The sequence below is a fragment of the Phocoena phocoena genome, chromosome 5 (assembly GCF_963924675.1).
Source record: "Phocoena phocoena chromosome 5, mPhoPho1.1, whole genome shotgun sequence".
Taxonomy (NCBI): domain Eukaryota; kingdom Metazoa; phylum Chordata; class Mammalia; order Artiodactyla; family Phocoenidae; genus Phocoena; species Phocoena phocoena.
The window spans coordinates 91,815,159-91,830,238 of NC_089223.1; positions in this window are offsets into that span (position 1 = coordinate 91,815,159).

Here is a 15,080-nt window from a genome sequence, read left to right on the forward strand (position 1 = left end):
AGGGGAAAAAAAACTTCCTCAGTCTTCCTCAGCTGGTAACTTGGACTTGAATCTCAAATCTCTTTCACACAGTTTCTGGATCTTTATTAATTATCTTGTTAGGATATTGGTGTTTGAGAATCCAGACTGGGAAGAGTTTGATGTAGGAAATACTATTAGAGCATTAAAGGAAAAGTCATATTTTTTAAAGGTCTTCCAAAATTTGCCAGATAAAGAGACCTCTCTGAATACTGTGGTCTTGACCTGAATGTGTACGTCCAGTGGATTTCCGACTTGGGAGGCTCTAATGAAGCCAGCAGCAACACACTTAATACGCTGTTAGGTTTAATTCTTATTTCATCTTGAAAGTGTTTCCTAATGCTGGTCCCAATAGAAAAAGACAATGGGTTACTTAGAAGCTTTTAGAAATAACTGGCTCTAAATACTGTCAAACTAAGCAAAAGAAAAATTACAAAAGAGCAAAGTAAAATAGGCTTTCAATCCAATTCTGAGATGAGTCGAGAAGCTGAAGATACACGTAGGGTCCAGATGGGCAGAGTTGAGCCACCATGATCATGTGAAGCAAAGTGGAAAGTTTGAGGTGAGGTCTGGAAAGGAAGAGATCGTGTCTGTGTGGCTTGGGGATTGTGGTCGAAAGAGCTGGAGAGAGGAAGAACACCCCCTGCACCATGTCATCCTTGATAGCACATGTGGCTGGCACTAGGATTAAAAGTACTGAATGGACTAAAAGATGATGTCTGTGTGGTCAGTGGGACAACTTACTTGACCAGGAATTCTGAAAAATAGGATGATGGCTTAGGGTTATGATTCAGGAGGAAACCAGTGAGCAGAGGTGGTTCCAATACAGTAACCAAAGCATTAGGTGAGGATGCTCTCACATGTTCCGATTGGGTTTGGAATCTCCCTTCTGAGTAGCTATCTCCAAAAAAAATCCGCTTTCAGCATAAACACCCCACAAGGGGAATGAAAGAGAATCACTGATAATAATAGTTAATATTTATTGAATGTTTAATAAGTGCTTACTTTAAGTACTCCATACGGTGTAAGTCATTTTACCCTTAAAACAATGCTTAAAGGTGGGTGCTATTCACAAGTGAGGCACTAGGGGTTGATTTGACTTGCCCAAGGTCGCACAGTGGATGTATGCAGGAGCTGGGGTTTTGAAAACCAGACACTGGACATCAGAGGTTACCCACCAACTGCCATATTACAATGGCTCCCACTGCATATTAAAGCAGTGATGTATTCAGATTGCTTCTGTTCAATTGCATTCCCTCCAACAGATGAGGGAATTTCACTCCAGGGTGAGGAAGGGAATTAAATATTCCCTTATCATAATGTTTAATTTTTCCCTGGTGTGGAGTCTCTTTTCTAAAACAAAAACTTCAGAGATATTAGCATAGTCCCGATATCATGACTACGTGATTGCCTTAAAGGAATAATGTTAGCTAAATTTGAGCAAACATTTGATCTCTCTGGGGAGAAGCTGCCCCAGGGATAAATAAACTGGAGGCCCAGCAGCCGGGACAAAGCAGTTGAGCCCTTAAGGAGAACCCTTAAGGAGAGGCAAGTAACCTTCTGAGAGCACCTACTGTGCATCAAGCACTCAGATTGGGGTACTACCCACATTGATAGAGATGCCATCTACTCCATACATCCACCCCCTGAGGAAAACAACTGGGACGGCATCATCGTTCCCTATAACTCAGCTGTATTTGACCTTGGTGGTATTTGAACATGAACACTGTAATTTACTCAATTATTGGCATCCTTTCCACTTATCATAGTGCCTCCCAAAGGCAAGGGAAACTTGGAAAATGAAAACCTTACAGGCTCTGGTCAGAGTACATAACCTTGGTAGCCTGCCCTGCAATTCTCATCAAAAGATGAACTGTGACAAAAAATAAATTCAGTATTCATGGATGATCAACTAAAACAGAGGATTTTTTATCATTTAAGTTAAAAAACATTTTGAGCCTGTTTGACCAATATAGGTATATTCATTTATTAATAGATGATATGCATGTAGTACTAGGAAAATATATACTTTGTGAAACAAATAAAAACAGAATAGGATGGGTAAAAATAAATGTAGATGAAAGTTGCAATATTTTCTTCCCTTGCCCCTTGGATTGTTTTTGCACACATCCTGGGGTGTTTGTACCCCCTTTGGGTGAACAAAGACATTAAGGATGTGTTCACTCATCCTGTGGATCTTTGAATGTTGTTCCCGGGTCAAGTTAAATAATTAGAATACTGCTTACTTGGACTTTATTTTGTTGATCCTGATAGAATTGGGTATTTTGGCTTTTTTTTCCCCCAAATTTGGTTTTGGTAGTATGCCCCTGAGGGAAATTATGTCAATAAGAGATGGTTCTAGAATATTTGTTATTCATTTGAGGTCTTTGGTTGAGAATGTGACCCACTTCCTAAACCATTATCCTTTCCCTAAAATTTCTCTCCAACTTCAGTGTCAGGAAATTCTGGGTTTCTCCAGACAGCTGATTCGTGTTCTGCACATGGGCTGTTATTATGTTTCCCACTGTTTTGGCCACTAATTTTCTCAGAATTTAATGTGCCAGCCTCTAATTACCATTTTTCAAAGCTTTAAGACAGTCACGTATTAAATACTTTGACTTTCTCTTGTTAGCCAAACCTCATTTCACCATATTCTCCTTTATTTTTCTTATTAGGAAAATCACATCAGACGAGCTACTATTCATTGAGCTTGTACTATTTACCAGGCATATTTGGGGTGGGGAGGAGGGTGCTTTATGTGCATTATGTATCTGTAATAATTACACAGTAAAGCAAATACTATTCTACACAGTTTACAGATAAGGAAAACCAGATTTATTTGCTCCCAAACTAGTATTCTCTTCCCACTTTTGTCATAGGTATAATTAGGTAAACTACCTCGAGTCCATTTTTGAAACTGAGGCTTATAAGCCAACAAATCAATGAGGATAAGCTGAACAACTGCCAAATTCTAAACGTATGTGTATAAACAGTCGTGTGGGATCTATATAAACAAAAAAAATCTCTTTTCAAATCCCTCTTCTGATATTCTTAGATCAATTGCAATGACAATTGCCTGATGTTGGAGAGACTGGCAACCTGTTTCACAAACTCATTTCTTCTTTTTTTTCAGGAAACAGCGAGTCCTTTTCCCAGACCCATTGAAGTCAGGTGTGGCCACGATCTGTGTTCTGGCCAATGGGATGCCATCAGAAGTGACAGGCAGTGCTTCCAAAGCAGGCACTTAAAACTCTCCCTGACAATGTTCGCTTCCCTCCTCCCAGGGAGATACAGATTATCACCACAGTCTCGTTGACCATGGCAGAGCCACAGGGTGGAAGGGATCTGGGTCCTTGACTGTCACTTGGAGGAGAACTCCATGCCCACGAAGAACACCCTTTTTCATTTTATTTGAGTGAGAAATTAACTTCTATTTTTGAAAGCTTTTGAGATTTGGGGTTATTTGTTATAGTTGCCAATTTCCTTTTCTATAAATTGGGGTATCAATAATACTTATTCCGCAAGGTTATTGTGGAGACTAAATGAGACAATGCATGTAAACATGATACCTGGGATATAGCAGGTGTTCCATTAGTTACTGTAATTATTGGGATGATTATCATGTAACCCAAGTGATGTCAAGTTATGGAGCCTTCTGAATAGCCCTCCACTTTGCAAGAATTCTAGCCTCCTCTCAAGATTGCTAAGTGTCCCTAGGAGAAATACAGTTTCCTGATAATTGTCTGTCCTAGATTTCTTCCTGATTACCTCTGGCCACACCCTTACTTCACTCTCTGGTGCCTTAGCCTCCTTAGTTTGCCTTGTTCCACATTTATTCAGAAGTCAGTGCTAACACGGAGCTGATGGGTACTGCTGGAAACCTGAGGATAGAGTAAGTAAAGGGATCACAACACAAGAAAGCAAATTTAAGTTGGCTGCTGGACTTCATTTCTCTGAAAGTTTCTCAGCCAGGTTCCATCTCACAGGTTTCCTTTGGGCCATTTCTATCTCTAGAACCCTGTGAGCAGCCCACTCAAATCAGAGTCACTTCTCCTTCCAGTTCCTTCCCAGACCTCCACAGCAAAGTCTAGAAATATCTTAATAATCATCACAAATCTCTCAGAACAGAAAAGTCCACAACAACCAGAACCACTACTTCCCTGGTCCACCCTCCCAGCCTTTCAGATGATTCAATAATTAACACTGTCATTTGTAGTATTTGCATAACAGTTTATCATCAAAGTGCAGGGTTACGATTAAGTGAGACACTAGACCCCTGATGTACATGAGCATGACAGAAGGATTTGCCAAACTGACCCCTTCTAGGAAAAAAGGAAAGAAAAAGTTGGCTTCTACTCTTAGTCATAAGCAAATTCCATGTACCCTCAGAATCTTCCTTTTGTCCTTCTGTCCAGCCTTCCTTGCATTCATCCAGCTCTTCTGTTCTGCTTGACTCAGAGCTTTGGCACAAACTGTCAGCCTAAACAGTTCATCAGATTTTAACAGAACTCTTTGTCTTTCAAACTAAAGGCTGCTTCCTCCCTTAAGAAACCCAAAACAGCTTTCTCAATCTGTCCAGGTTCTGGGAATCCTCTATAGTTACCAGCCTGTTATTCACAGAATTTACCATTACCTAAAGCAGTGCTCTCCTATAGGATTTTCCATAATGGTGGGGATGTTCTTCATCTGCACTGTCCAATATGGTAGCCACAAGTCACATGTGGCTGTGAAGCACTTGAAACATGCAGTTTTCAATATCCTATATATTCCCTCATTAACTAATATGTTAAGTAAAATCTTTGTCACATGTTTATATTTATATGAAAGATTTGCATTTACCTTTTTGAAAATTATACTGTAGCTGTAATGAACGGTCTACAGTGAATTCATCAGAAATGCTCCTCCTTGGAAACTCATGTCACCCTTAAATCTGGACCATTGTAACAAATGCTTATAACATTCTGAAGTCAACACAGACAGCAATGGAGACTTGAAGTGAATCCCAGGTATCACATTATCTAATTGAGCCAGCACTTGAATAGACGTGGAGTGATAATTATCATTCTTTCTTTTTTCTTTTGAAGCCCCAATAAAGGGATATAGATGGAAACAAAAGTGAGACTTCCCTCACTAAAGTTTCAAGGGTGGGGTGGTGGGTTGGAGGCCTACTTTTTCAGCCTCTTTCACATTCCACCTCCACCCCCTTTGCCACCTTAAAGATTCTAACAGCCAATTCCATTGTGTGGGTATGGGCAGGGGCTGGGACAAAGAAGGGGGATGGTGGCGGGGGAGAAGGATACCACACCACCAAGCAATTCTGCAACCTCAGCTGGGTGTCCAACAATTCAACTCAATTCTGACACTGTCTTCGTAGAAATAGCATCAGACCCCACGTGCTAAGGGCTCAGTCTCACAAGACTGCCCCCACCCACCCACCCTGCTTCAGATGCCAGCTGCAAGTCCAGATTGTCACCGGTGCCTCTGATCAAATGGCTGTGAATCAGAGGTTCCCATGAGCCCCTCCTTGAGTTTGATTAACTTGCTAGAATGGCTCACGGAACCCAGGAAACCTATTTATTCACCAGATTACTGGTTTATTACAAAGGATATTAAAGGATGCAATCAACAGTCAGATGAAGAGAAACAAAAGAGAAGGTATGGGGAAAGGGCACAAGTCTTCTACTCCCTCTCCCAGCTTGCCATTCTCTCCAGTCTCCACATATTCACCAACCCAGAAACTCTCCAAATGCCACCCCTGTGGGTTTTATGGAGGCTGCATTACATAAGCACGATTGATTCAACCATTGGCCTTGGCAATTGATTCAACCTCCAGCCCCTCTCCCCTCCCTGGATACCAGCGGGTGGGATTGGAAGTTGGACTTTCAGATCACATGGTTGGTTTTCCTGGGAACCAGCCTCCATCCTTAGGTGGGGTTCTAAAATGACATCATTAACATAACAAAAGACACCTTTATGGCTCTCACCACTTAGGAAATTACAAGGGTTTTAGGAGCTCTATGCTAGGAACAAATATGTATACATATTCACAATCACAGGCTCACACACCGCCATAGCCACAGTTTAAAAACTACTGACCTGTATCAACCTGTGGGTCCCTACTCAGTATCTCCTACCCACACTCCTAAACTTCTTTTACCTTTCCTTGTGTTCTCAAATCAGCCCAGATATTGTTATTGCCGCTTCCTTCATTTTTCACACACCTTTGAAAGTCTACCATACGTAAAGCACTGAGCTAAATATTTTTGGCAATATAAATAGAAATCAGATGTAAAACCTGGCTTCACTACATTGATCCTCTAGAATGGGGGATGACGTTGTACATTAATAAGAGCACGGGAAAGAAGAAAGTGGTTGAAGCTGCTGGGAAATGACATATTATCCTTGTATTTCCCTTCTATATTTTTGGTTTCTGTGGAAGCTTTCTAGGCTAGGAACAGAAGAGTGATGGCAAGGGCATGTCGGAGGCTCTGTGTCTCTGATCTGGGAAAGTACAAGCATCTTAAATATAATCATAAAATAAAAGCCAACACTTGAAGAAAACTTACTTGGGTGCCAGGAACTGTTCTAAGCACTTCAGGTGTTTTAATCAATAATCTCGCAATGACCCGCTGGGATGGCAGCTGATCTTTTTCTTCAGTTTACAAATGAGAAAACTGAAGTGCAGAGAGCTTGACACGTGCCCAAGGTCACAATTTCAGCATGGGAAGGCCTGGGATTTGAACCCTGGCTGGGTAGCTTTTGACTTGCTTCACAGTTCCATTTCTTACTATGGAAATGATCCTCTGATTAAATTTCTACTTTTTATCAAATATGCTGATTTTCACAATTGACAAATATTTTTATCACTTACCCCATGCCAGACATTGAGCATATCACAGAGAAAAAAATACCCTTGGCTCTCACAGAACTGGTCTGAAAAGGAGAAAGACAAACTTTCAGCTCTAATTAACTAATGCAGTATTACAAGTACTACAGTAAGAGTACATGAGAATTATGAGAAATAGCTTATTTTTATATCCATAGTGATTAAGTAGTTTACAAAGTTCTTTCACATGCTAGATCCCTTTCAATATTTATATGGAAGAAAACAGCAATGAGGTAGGAAGGGCATGGATTAATATACCTATATAATGAGATGAAGAATCATTTATTCAACGGAATTCATCTTTTGAAGGACATTGGATTTTGGGAAGGGAAGAGGCTGATTTAGAAGATGAGTCAAAGAAAGGGCCTGGATATGGGGGGAAACAGTTTTGCTTCAAAGAAGCATTTGCATTCTCTTCTGGGGATGGAGCAAGAGAGGGAGAGGGAAGTAGGGAGGAAGAAGAGAAAATGGGTGGGAAATGCTGGGGTGAGTGGGGAGGGAGATCACTAAAGGCCAGTTCTGTAATGTAACCTTCTCTTTCGAGCCCTGGTATCCATGGCAAAGTGTCCTTCAAACAGAGTTTCCAACTACAGACTCCAGTTCATATACTATTAACCCTTATCTTGAATTATAAAACTATAAACAGTCAGTGAACAAAATATGGAAAATGCATGCTGGTATAAAATAGGCCCATTAGTCAAATGATCACTTTTTACATTTTACTGTTTTTTCTTCCTATGTTTATCTTCTCATGTTATAGTTCAAAATTAGGGTATTACTGCTTATGTTATCCTGTTGCCTGATTTTTTCACTTAAGATGTTGTGAACTTTTCCCTAAATGTCTCAATATCATCTGAATATTTGTTTCCCTCCATAGTAAATCTTCCCTTTGTATACCTTGGCCTTTCAAAAAGCATCCTCACTTTGTTTCCTCACTGAGCTTCAGGACAACCTCTTTGACTTGGGAGGGGCAGCTATTCTTCCCTAGCCTAAATGATGAAGAAATCTAGACTGTGGCTGAGAGTTTAGCTCAGTACTCCATGGTATTTCTGTCTGGCCAAGCCAGCTTTGGGGGGCCTTAAGCTGACACTAGCCACCCCACGCAAGTGCATGCCCTAGATAGCAGCCCAGAGAGTCACAAGCAAAATCAAAGTTCCTCATGTGACTTCTCCAACAGCCCTTGTGAGCAACAGTCTTCCCCCTGTCCATCCCTTAGATGGAACGCCCCCTGTAGAGTTTACCAAAAACTGCTCTTTTTGGTTTGAATCAACCAATCTGGCCTTAGCCCTGGAACCCCAGTGCACTTTACCCATGGACCCTAATAAAGGTATGTGCCCCAGGTCCTGCCCCTCTCTGCCTGCACCCTGCTTTGGCCACGTACCTTGTGGACACTTGTAGCATGCTGTATACTTCCTCCTGGACCTGTGAGTAATAAATTTCTCTCTTTCAGTTTCTCTTGTGATCTGTTGTTGAATGCAGAAAACATCTGCCACCCTGTGCCCCACTTAGCAAATATTAATTTAACAAAGTCATTACAACTATTCAGGTTGAACACTTGCCTAAGGGTAAGAGAAGGTCAATAAGAGAAAACAAGCAAGCTGGGGTATCTCCTCAAGTTGTTTGAAAACTTGTGCATGAGTGTGTCCATCTAGGATACATATCTAGATAGTTTATACAGAATTCACAGCTCAGTATGGTGGCACACAGCACACAGAAATTTCCAGCCCTACTTTCTGGAAAAGGCTGTAAAAGTTTTGCCTGGACATTTGTTAAAAATGGAAAGGAAGACTTTATTCAAGACTATTGCAATAGGGGAGAGAGATAGAATGCAACTCCAGATATAACAGGAGCAAGTGGGGATTTATAGCCAATGGACAGAGTGAGGAATTGAATGGAAAATTACCAAGAGGAAATTTGTTAGTATTAGTGGAGGTGATGGTGGTGGTAAGAGGGACCTAATTAGAGATCAAGGATTTGGGAGGAGGAGCTTAACTGACTATTAAGGGTGGGGGGTTCTTTTTTTTAGGATTTACCTTGGAATTTATTTATTTAATATGTTAATATTTTATTTTTTATAATTTCTATTGGAGTGTAGTTGATTTACAATGCTGTGTTAGTTTCAGAAAAGTGAATCAGTTATACGTATACATATATCAACTCTTTTTAAGATTCTTTTTGCATATAGGCCATTACAGAGTATTGAGTAGAGTTCCCTTTGCTATACAGTAGGTCCTTATTCATTATCTATTTTATATATAGTAGTGTGTATATGTCAATCCCAATCTCCCAATTTATCCCTCCCCCATCCTTTTCCCACCTGGTGACCATAAGTTTGTTTTCTACATCTGTGATTCTATTTCTGTTTTGTGAATAAGTTCATTTGTACAATTTTTTAGATTCCACATATAAGTGATAGCATATGATATTTGTCTTTCTCTGTCTGACTTACTTCACTGAGTATGACAATCTCTAGGCCCATCCGTGTTGCTGCAAATGGCATTATTTCGTTCTTTTTTGTGGCCGAGTAATATTCCATTGTATATACATACCACATCTTCTTTTTCTTTTCTTCTGTCGATGGACATTTAGGTTGCTTCCATGTGTTGGCTAGTGTAAATAGTGCTTCAATGAACATTGGGGTGCATGTATTTTTTCGAATTATGGTTTTTTTCCAGATATTTGCCCAGGAGTGGGATTGCTGGTAGCTCTATTTTTAGTTTTTTAAAGAACCTCCACATTGTTCTCCATAGTGGCTGTACCAATTTACATTCCCACCAACAGTGTAGGAGGGTTCCCTTTTCTCCACGCCCTCTCCAGCATTTATTGTTTGTTGATTTTTTGATAATGGCCATTCTGACCAAGGAGGGGGGGTGGGGGGGGACTCTTGATAAACTGGCTTTGCAGGATTCTTTGCTAAAACTGAGATCAGCTCAAAAAGGAAGCTAAGAAGAAGACTCAGAGGAGCCTGACTGAAGGTTGGTCAAAGAAGGAGTCTTTGTTATGGCCATTGCCATGAGGTCCTAATGGCTCCTGGACTCTCCTTGCTTTTCTCCACCTGAGATTGTGGCTTTTCTCCTTTTTCACATCCCTTTCTCTTGGAAACAGAGAAGTCTGCAACCTGGAATGATCACTTCCTTGCAAGCTCTTCCATTTGTCCTGGGCTGGTTGAAGGCCAGAGAAAAGAGGACTAGCAGAAGGAGAGTAGGGCTGGAGATGGTTGATGGTGGTCAGAGAGGGGAAGATTAACTGGAAATTTACTCATATGATATAAATTTTTTCTGAGAAAATACTTCCTGAGTTCTAAATATCAGGGAATTTACTCCACAGAGTTCAGAGCTGCCTTCCTGCTCCCAGGATATCTCCTTAGTGAAAATGCAGAGTCTGTGCAGTGATTCTGTGAACCTTTTTCCATGCAAAGTCCTATTATGTTTGCATGAATATTTATACAAAGTCATAGCCCAGGAGAGAAAACTGTTAATGTCCTGTAGGTCTAGACACTTTGTGTAGGTAATGGTAAAAATCAGTATTCTGGTCTCATTTGGGGACCATTACCATGACTTTAAAATTCAAGATATATCACTTTCCCAGCAGCCTGAGTGTAGACATAAAGTCTTTGGGTGATTAATGATTAGGATCCCTTAAGAGTGAGCCGTGAAGGCGCCAGACAAAATAGAATTAAAATGTTGCATGTTACCTAACCTTCCCTCAGGTGGCTCAGAAACTCCCTGAACACTTGTCATTTGTTGCATCCTCTTAAAAGTCCGTTGCATTTTCAAATATCTGAAGGCTTAGTGAGAATCTTGATTGAAGTAGAGTTTGTTTTATTTCTTTTTCCAAACGGATGATTGCCTTTTAGATGATGCTCCATTATTTCCATGGGTTTTTGTTTCCCAACAGGAAATATGGGTACGAATACTTATACCATAAAAATACTGTAAGAATGAATAAAATTATATGAACCTCCTAGTAAAGAGCCTAGCGTATAGTAGACCCTCCATAATGGTAGACGTTGTAATCATTATTATGTGTGAGGGACATTTATTTTGGTCTATCCAGAATCTAGTTCCTATAATTGGATCCAGTTCCTGTAGTTCTTACAACATCTCTAATTTTCTTTGGGGTTCCGTTCCTCCCCAACTTTGAGTTTAAGTGGTTCAGATCATGCCGAGAAGATCATACCTTAGCAAACAGAAATGATAATGACTATTCATTATTCACAAGAACTCTACTAGGTGCCAGTCACTGTTCTAAGCACTGTCATGGATTGTCTCATTTACTATCTGCAACCATCGCACGAAGGAATGCATGATGAAGACAAGGTGCTATTACCTAGGACCCCAGAATATTGTGGCTCAAAAGACACAGAAGCTGATTTTTCTCTCTCCTGTAATAGTTCTGATTAATGGGTCCAGGCTGGCTGGGTCAGCTCTGCTCTATGTGACCATTCAGAGACCCAGTTCCTTCCATCTGTACTTCTCAGTCATTCTCAGTGCACTCTTCTCATCTGCGTGGTCAAAGCTGGATCTCTGCCATGTTTGTATTTCAGCTGTCTAGATGGAAATAAAGAGCATGGAGAAGATATGCCCAATACCTTAATTCCCAGGTCTGAAAGAGGCTCACATCCTCTCACTACATTCTGTTAGTCAGAACTTCTTCACATGGACACAGTTAAAACCAAGGGAAGCTGGGAAATGCAGTCTAGTTGGGAGCAAGTCTCTTCTATGAGTGAATAAAAGAGTTGACTTCAACAGGCACTAGGTATTATAAGCATTAGAGGAAATATAGATAATACAGGTAAATGGTTATTCACTCAGTTTTATGGGGTGGGACAGGCTAAGAGAGATTAAATCACCACAGGGCATTCTGTCTGTATATCCACAGACATAAATCTACTCGACAGTTCCTGTACCACTTTCCTGGAATCCCTGAGAGAGATTTCCAGCCATGGGAATAGAGTTGGATAGCTCGTAGAGTCAAAGGTCCCAGAGTGAGCATCAATCAATTATGGGCAAGGGTTAGTGGTTACCCAATACTCTCTATCCCTCCATGGCACTGTTCTGAGATGTGGTCCACAGAGTCAGAGGGACTCCAGTGTGACTTTCAATCGTCCACGGCAGTAACCTGTGATGAACACATCTGTTATTATCTTTCTGGCATTCTTTCTCTCACTCCTCTCTTTTCTCATATGCTTCATGGGATTACCTCCTAAATAAACTGCTTGCATCTAAGTCTCTTCTCAACTTCTATGTTTGGGCACTGAAACTAAGAAATTCACACAGTTAATAAATGGGGAACCAGATGTGAACTTGGCTGGTTCTATCCAGACCTGCCCTCTTAACGACCTCTCAAAACTTTCCCAAAATCCTGAGCAGGAGACCTGTGTCTCACTCATCGTTTTATCTCCTGACAGTGGGTACAATGCCTGATATATACAGGGCAGGGAAAGGAAGACAGATGGTTCAGCCCGGAATGTGAGCTTTCTGTGTGACAGGCATGGTGCTAGTTACTTTACCCACCTTATTTCATTTAATCTTTTTTTTATTATTATTATTTCATTTCATCTTGCTTTGTATCCACAGGTACATCTTTGGATCTCCAGAACTCAGGATAGTGCTTGGCCCAAAGTATATGCTCAGCAAATGAGCAGTGAAGGACTACATTGAATGGATTAATTAATTACTCCTAATGAAAAAAGTGCTATTATTACCTCAATTTTTTCAGATAAAGAAACTTACATTTAAAAAAAATTAATAGCATTTCAAGATGACACCTAGAAAGGAGCACGTGGAGGAACAAATTGTGATGTTTTCTGAGTATTTGTTGTAACCTTGACTCTATGTTAAGAGCTTCACTTACACTAACTTAGTTAATCCTCACACTGATTCTATGATGGAGGATGTAAGTGTATTTTCCAGATGAGGAATTGCAGGTCAGAGAGCCTAAACAACAAACACAAGATCACTCAGCTAATGAGAGATAAAGCTTCAATTTGAAGCCAGATCTGTTCATCTCCAACTTCTCTGTCTTTTCCACTGTAATAATCATAAGTAATAACTGCAAACATTTAATTACTTACTAATTAAATAATTATTTCACTGTGCTAAGTGCCTTCTTTTTTTTTTCTCATACTCCTCCTAGTGGTCATGTGTTAAACCTCTAATGATTGTTAACTTTTTTTTTTTTTAACATCTTTATTGGAGTATAATTGCTTTACAATGGTGTGTTAGTTTCTGCTTTGTAAAAAAGTGAATCAGTTATACATACACATAGGTTCCCATATCTCTTCCCTCTTGTGTCTCCCTCCCTCCCACCCTCCCTATCCCACCCCTCTAGGTGGTCACAAAGCACCAAGCTGATCTCCCTGTGCTATGCGGCTGCTTCCCACTAGCTATCTATTTTACGTTTGGTAGTATATATATGTCCATGCCTCTCACTTTGTCCCAGCTTGCCCTTCCCCCTCCCCGTATCCTCAAGTCCATTCTCTAGTAGGTCTGTGTCTTTATTCCTGTCTTACCCCTAGGTTTTCATGACTTTTTTTTTTTTTCTTAGATTCCATATATATGTGTTAGCATACGGTATTTGTTTTTCTCTTTCTGACTTACTTCACTCTGTATGACAGACTCTAGGTCCATCCACCTCACTACAAATAACTCAATTTCGTTTCTTTTTATGGCTGAGTAATATTCCATTGTATATATGTGCCACATCTTCTTTATCCATTCATCTGTTGATGGACACTTAGGTTGCTTCCATGTCCTGGCTATTGTAAATAGAGCTGCAATGAACATTTTGGTACATGACTCTTTTTGAATTATGGTTTTCTCAGGGTATATGCCCAGTAGTGATATCATTGGGATGATATCTCATTGTAGTTTTGATTTGCATTTCTCTAATGATTAATGATGTTGAGCATTCTTTCATGTGTTTGCTGGCAATCTGTATATCTTCTTTGGAGAAATGTCTATTTAGGTCTTCTGGCCATTTTTGGATTGGGTTGTTTGTTTTTTTGTTATTGAGCTGCATGAGCTGCTTGTAAATTTTGGAGATTAATCCTTTGTCAGTTGCTTCATTTGCAAATATTTTCTCCCATTCTGAGGGTTGTCTTTTCGTCTTGTTTATGTTTTCCTTTGCTGTGCAAAAGCTTTTAAGTCCCATTTGTTTATTTTTGTTTTTATTTCCATTTCTCTAGGAGGTGGGTCAGAAAGGATCTTGCTGTGATTTATGTCATAGAGTGTTCTGCCTATGTTTTCCTCTAAGAGTTTGATAGTGTCTGGCCTTACATTTAGGTCTTTAATCCATTTTTAGTTTATTTTTGTGTATGGTGTTAGGGAGTGTTCTAATTTCATACTTGTACATGTACCTGTCCAGTTTTCCCAGCACCAGCTAAGTGCCCTTTTCATGCCTAATTCATTCAGTCCTTGTAACAATCCTACGAGGTAGGTACTATAATTACCCCCAATTTTCCATTGAGCCAACACACTACCTCTAGTTTACTAACATTGAACTGAACAATCTCACCCCTTGGAGGATTCATTACCACTGTCTTCTAACTTCCACTGCTGTCAATGAGAAGTATGCTTTCAATAAAATTGTGAATAATTAAGTACCTTGTAGATAATCTGTTTTCCTCTGGCTCACTGCTTTTAGGATCTTATTATCTTTGGTGTTCTGCAGTTTGGTTGGAATTATTAAGTTCATTTCTGTTTATTTATCTTGCTTCAGCTTTGCTGCATTTCCTGAATCAAAGGAATCATATTTTTGATCCATTCTGGAAAATCCTTAAACATTATCTCTTTTAATATTTACTCTCATCAATTCATTCTATTTTATTTTTCCTGAAAACTTGAGTAGATATGTTAAACTTTCTCATACTATCATCATTTTATCATTACCTCCCCCGCCCTTCCCCGTATTTCCATCTCTTTGTCCCTTTATATTGCATTATAGGAATTTTCTTCAAATCTATTTTCTGGTTCATCGATTCTCTTTTCAATTGTATCTGTTATGTTGTTTAACTCATATTGGTGCTTAATTTCAACAGCTATATTTTTCATACTTCTTTGGTTCTTTCTAAAACCTACCTTATCTTATTCCTGGCACATATTTTAATTTCTGATTATTTCTTTAAATATTTTAGATATGCTTTTCCTATATTTTATATATGATAATTCAAATA